Source organism: Triticum aestivum, unplaced genomic scaffold, assembly GCF_018294505.1.
Source record: "Triticum aestivum cultivar Chinese Spring unplaced genomic scaffold, IWGSC CS RefSeq v2.1 scaffold45329, whole genome shotgun sequence".
NCBI lineage: Eukaryota > Viridiplantae > Streptophyta > Magnoliopsida > Poales > Poaceae > Triticum > Triticum aestivum.
Window position 1 is genome coordinate 21,072 of NW_025228288.1, and position 4,433 is coordinate 25,504.

The 4,433-nt window shown below is 47.5% G+C and overlaps 8 non-coding genes and 1 pseudogene across 8 annotated transcripts; all 9 read left to right on the forward strand.

Annotated features, from left to right (window-relative positions):
* The first annotated feature begins 256 nt into the window (after positions 1–256).
* Positions 257–375, forward strand: LOC123173955 (5S ribosomal RNA). The gene has a single exon (XR_006486639.1). It is a non-coding gene; the product is annotated as a 5S ribosomal RNA (ribosomal RNA).
* Positions 376–745: 370 nt separating this feature from the next.
* LOC123173956 (5S ribosomal RNA) lies at positions 746–864 on the forward strand. The gene has a single exon (XR_006486640.1). It is a non-coding gene; the product is annotated as a 5S ribosomal RNA (ribosomal RNA).
* Positions 865–1,236: 372 nt separating this feature from the next.
* On the forward strand, positions 1,237–1,355 carry LOC123173885 (5S ribosomal RNA). The gene has a single exon (XR_006486599.1). It is a non-coding gene; the product is annotated as a 5S ribosomal RNA (ribosomal RNA).
* Positions 1,356–1,723: 368 nt separating this feature from the next.
* LOC123173931 (uncharacterized) lies at positions 1,724–1,829 on the forward strand (annotated as a pseudogene).
* Positions 1,830–2,200: 371 nt separating this feature from the next.
* Positions 2,201–2,319, forward strand: LOC123173978 (5S ribosomal RNA). The gene has a single exon (XR_006486661.1). It is a non-coding gene; the product is annotated as a 5S ribosomal RNA (ribosomal RNA).
* Positions 2,320–2,687: 368 nt separating this feature from the next.
* On the forward strand, positions 2,688–2,806 carry LOC123173953 (5S ribosomal RNA). Its single transcript, XR_006486637.1, has one exon. It is a non-coding gene; the product is annotated as a 5S ribosomal RNA (ribosomal RNA).
* Positions 2,807–3,176: 370 nt separating this feature from the next.
* LOC123173908 (5S ribosomal RNA) lies at positions 3,177–3,295 on the forward strand. Its single transcript, XR_006486621.1, has one exon. It is a non-coding gene; the product is annotated as a 5S ribosomal RNA (ribosomal RNA).
* Positions 3,296–3,666: 371 nt separating this feature from the next.
* LOC123173871 (5S ribosomal RNA) lies at positions 3,667–3,784 on the forward strand. Its single transcript, XR_006486585.1, has one exon. It is a non-coding gene; the product is annotated as a 5S ribosomal RNA (ribosomal RNA).
* Positions 3,785–4,156: 372 nt separating this feature from the next.
* LOC123173862 (5S ribosomal RNA) lies at positions 4,157–4,275 on the forward strand. Its single transcript, XR_006486577.1, has one exon. It is a non-coding gene; the product is annotated as a 5S ribosomal RNA (ribosomal RNA).
* The last annotated feature ends 158 nt before the right edge of the window (positions 4,276–4,433 follow it).

Sequence of the window (4,433 nt, forward strand, 5' to 3'; positions counted from 1 at the left end):
CACGCGTCTAGAGGCGGCTTTGTGGCGCGAGGAGCGCGTTCTGAAAGGGGTAAAAAAATACGTGTTGCTGCGGTATAGAGGGAGGGGTGGAAACCGTGGTAAACTCGTCTCCGTGTTTGAGGGGGGGGAGTAAGTAGTATATATAGGGCATTATCCATTATTAGGCAACGGTTGTAATGGTAGTAAGAATGACAATCATCTTTGCAGTGGACCTGGGAGTGGCAAGCATAAGGGACGAAGGCGGGGGTAACATGTCGGATGCGATCATACCAGCACTAAAGCACCGGATCCCATCAGAACTCCGAAGTTAAGCGTGCTTGGGCGAGAGTAGTACTAGGATGGGTGACCTCCTGGAAAATCCTCGTGTTGCATTCCCTTTTTAATTATTTTTTGCGCCTCGTGACAAACATATCGCATGTGCGCGATATATATTAAGCCCGTTATATTATTTTTGACATTTGCGATATGTTTTAGCTCGCTGCTCATTGGTCACGCGTCTAGAGGCGGCTTTGTGGCGCGAGGAGCGCGTTCTGAAATGGGTAAAAAAATACGTGTTGCTGCGGTATAGAGGGAGGGGTGGAAACCGTGGTAAACTCGTCTCCGTGTTTGAGGGGGGGAGTAAGTAGTATATATAGGGCATTATCCATTATTAGGCAACGGTTGTAATGGTAGTAAGAATGACAATCATCTTGGCAGTGGACCTGGGAGTGGCAAGCATAAGGGACGAAGGCAGGGGTAACATGTCGGATGCGATCATACCAGCACTAAAGCACCGGATCCCATCAGAACTCCGAAGTTAAGCGTGCTTGGGCGAGAGTAGTACTAGGATGGGTGACCTCCTGGAAAATCCTCGTGTTGCATTCCCTTTTTAATTATTTTTTGCGCCTCCTGACAAACATATCGCATGTGCGCGATATATATTAACCCCGTTATATTATTTTTGACATTTGCGATATGTTTTAGCTCGCTGCTCATTGGTCACGCGTTTAGAGGCGGCTTTGTGGCGCGAGGAGCGCGTTCTGAATGGGGTAAAAAAATACGTGTTGCTGCGGTATAGAGGGAGGGGTGGAAACCGTGGTAAACTCGTCTCCGTGTTTGAGGGGGGGGGAGTAAGTAGTATATATAGGGCATTATCCATTATTAGGCAACGGTTGTAATGGTAGTAAGAATGACAATCATCTTTGCAGTGGACTTGGGAGTGGCAAGCATAAGGGACGAAGGCGGGGGTAACATGTCGGATGCGATCATACCAGCACTAAAGCACCGGATCCCATCAGAACTCCGTAGTTAAGCATGCTTGGGCGAGAGTAGTACTAGGATGGGTGACCTCCTGGCAAGTCCTCGTGTTGCATTCCCTTTTTAATTATTTTTGCGGCTCGTGACAAACATATCGCATGTGCGCGATATATATTAACCCCGTTATATTATTTTTGACATTTGCGATATGTTTTAGCTCGCTGCTCATTGGTCACGCGTCTAGAGGCGGCTTTGTGGCGCGAGGAGCGCGTTCTGAAAGGGGTAAAAAATACGTGTTGCTGCGGTATAGAGGGAGGGGTGGAAACCGTGGTAAACTCGTCTCCGTGTTTGAGGGGGGGAGTAAGTAGTATATATAGGGCATTATCCATTATTAGGCAACAGTTGTAATGGTAGTAAGAATGACAATCATCTTTACAGTGGACCTGGGAGTGGCAAGCATAAGGGACGAAGGCGGGGGTAACATGTCGGATGCGATCATACCAGCACTAAAGCACCGGATCCCATCAGAACTCCGAAGTTAAGCGTGCTGGGGTGAGAGTCGTACTAGGATGGGTGTCCTCGTGTTGCATTCCCTTTTTAATTATTTTTTGCGCCTCGTGACAAACATATCGCATGTGCGCGATATATATTAACCCCGTTATATTATTTTTGACATTTGCGATATGTTTTAGCTCGCTGCTCATTGGTCACGCGTCTAGAGGCGGCTTTGTGGCGCGAGGAGCGCGTTCTGAAAGGGGTAAAAAAATATGTTTTGCTGCGGTATAGAGGGAGGGGTGGAAACCGTGGTAAACTTGTAGCCGTGTTTGAGGGGGGGGAGTAAGTAGTATATATAGGGCATTATCCATTATTAGGCAACGGTTGTAATGGTAGTAAGAATGACAACCATCTTTGCAGTGGACCTGGGAGTGGCAAGCATAAGGGACGAAGGCGGTGGTAACATGTCGGATGCGATCATACCAGCACTAAAGCACCGGATCCCATCAGAACTCCGAAGTTAAGCGTGCTTGGGCGAGAGTAGTACTAGGATGGGTGACCTCCTTGAAAATCCTCGTGTTGCATTCCCTTTTTAATTATTTTTTGCGCCTCCTGACAAACATATCGCATGTGCGCGATATATATTAACCCCGTTACATTATTTTTGACATTTGCAATATATTTTTGCTCGCTGCTCATTGGTGACGCGTCCAGAGGCGGCTTTGTGGCGCGAGGAGCGCGTTCTGAAAGGGGTAAAAAATACGTGTTGCTGCGGTATAGAGGGAGGGGTGGAAACCGTGGTAAACTCGTCTCCGTGTTTGAGGGGGGGAGTAAGTAGTATATATAGGGCATTATCCATTATTAGGCAACGGTTGTAATGGTAGTAAGAATGACAATCATCTTTGTAGTGGACCTGGGAGTGGCAAGCATAAGGGACGAAGGCGGGGTAACATGTCGGATGCGATCATACCAGCACTAAAGCACCGGATCCCATCAGAACTCCGAAGTTAAGCGTGCTTGGGCGAGAGTAGTACTAGGATGGGTGACCTCCTGGGAAGTCCTCGTGTTGCATTCCCTTTTTAATTATTTTTTTGCGCCTCGTGACAAACATATCGCATGTGCGCGATATATATTAACCCCGTTATATTATTTTTGACATTTGCGATATGTTTTAGCTCGCTGCTCATTGGCACGCGTCTAGAGGCAGCTTTGTGGCGCGAGGAGCGCGTTCTGAAAGGGGTAAAAAAATACATGTTGCTGCGGTATAGAGGGTGGGGTGGAAACCGTGGTAAACTCGTCTCCGTGTTTGAGGGGGGGAGTAAGTAGTATATATAGGGCATTATCCATTATTAGGCAACGGTTGTAATTGTAGTAAGAATGGCAATCATCTTTGCAGTGGACCTGGGAGTGGCAAGCATAAGGGACGAAGGCGGGGGTAACATGTCGGATGCGATCATACCAGCACTAAATGACCGGATCCCATCAGAACTCCGAAGTTAAGCGTGCTCGGGCGACAGTAGTACTAGAATGGGTGACCTCCTGGGAAGTCCTCGTGTTGCATTCCCTTTTTAATTATTTTTTGCGCGTCGTGAGAAACATATCGCATGTGCGCGATATATATTAACCCTGTTATATTATTTTTGACATTTGCGATATGTTTTAGCTCGCTGCTCATTGGTCACGCGTCTAGAGGCGGCTTTGTGGCGCGAGGAGCGCGTTCTGAAAGGGGTAAAAAAATACGTGTTGCTGCGGTATAGAGGGAGGGGTGGAAACCGTGGTAAACTCGTCTCCGTGTTTGAGGGGGGGGAGTAAGTAGTATATATAGGGCATTATACATTATTAGGCAACGGTTGTAATGGTAGTAAGAATGACAATCATCTTTGCAGTGGACCTGGGAGTGGCAAGCATAAGGGACGAAGGCGGGGGTAACATGTTGGATGCGATCATAGCAGCACTAAAGCACCGGATCCCATCAGAACTCCGAAGTTAAGCGTGCTTGGGCGAGATTGTACTAGGATGGGTGACCTCCTGGGAAGTCCTCGTGTTGCATTCCCTTTTTAATTATTTTTTGCGCCTCATGACAAACATATCACATGTGCGCGATATATATTAACCCCGTTATATTATTTTTGACATTTGCGATATGTTTTAGCTCGCTGCTCATTGGTCACGCGTCTAGAGGCGGCTTTGTGGCGCGAGGAGCGCGTTCTGAAAGGGGTAAAAAAATACGTGTTGCTGCGGTATAGAGGGAGGGGTGGAAACCGTGGTAAACTCATCTCCGTGTTTGAGGGGGGGGGAGTAAGTAGTATATATAGGGCATTATCCATTATTAGGCAACGGTTGTAATGGTAGTAAGAATGACAATCATCTTTGAAGTGGACCTGGGAGTGGCAAGCATAAGGGACGAAGGCGGGGGTAACATGTCGGATGCGATCATACCAACACTAAAGCACCGGATCCCATCAGAACTCCGAAGTTAAGCGTGCTTGGGCGAGAGTAGTACTAGGATGGGTGACCTCCTGGAAAATCCTCGTGTTGCATTCCCTTTTTAACTATTTTTTGCGCCTCGTGACAAACATATCGCATGTGCGCGATATAGATTAACCACGTTGTATTATTTTTGACATTTGCGATACGTTTTAGCTCGCTGCTCATTGGTCACGCGTCTAGAGGCGGCTTTGTGGCGCGAGGAACGCGTTCTG